Source organism: Myotis brandtii, unplaced genomic scaffold, assembly GCF_000412655.1.
Source record: "Myotis brandtii unplaced genomic scaffold, ASM41265v1 scaffold1622, whole genome shotgun sequence".
NCBI lineage: Eukaryota > Metazoa > Chordata > Mammalia > Chiroptera > Vespertilionidae > Myotis > Myotis brandtii.
In genome coordinates, this window is record NW_005355931.1 from 39,867 (window position 1) to 40,120 (window position 254).

A 254-nucleotide genomic window follows, 5' to 3' on the forward strand; every position below is an offset into this window, starting at 1 on the left:
CCCCACCCTCCCTCCCATGCCTTCCCTCCGAGATTCTGTACTCTGACTCATAATTCCACAACAAGAAGCATTTTGACAGCCCTGGCCAGTGTGGCTCAGTGGATAGAGCTGAGTCAGTCAGTCTGGGGACTGAAGGGTCCCGGGTTCGATTCCAGCCAAGGGCACATGCCCGGGTTATGGGCTCGATCCCCAGTAGAGGTCGTGCAGGAGGCAGCCGACCCATGATTCTCATCAGTGATGTTTCTCTCTCTCCC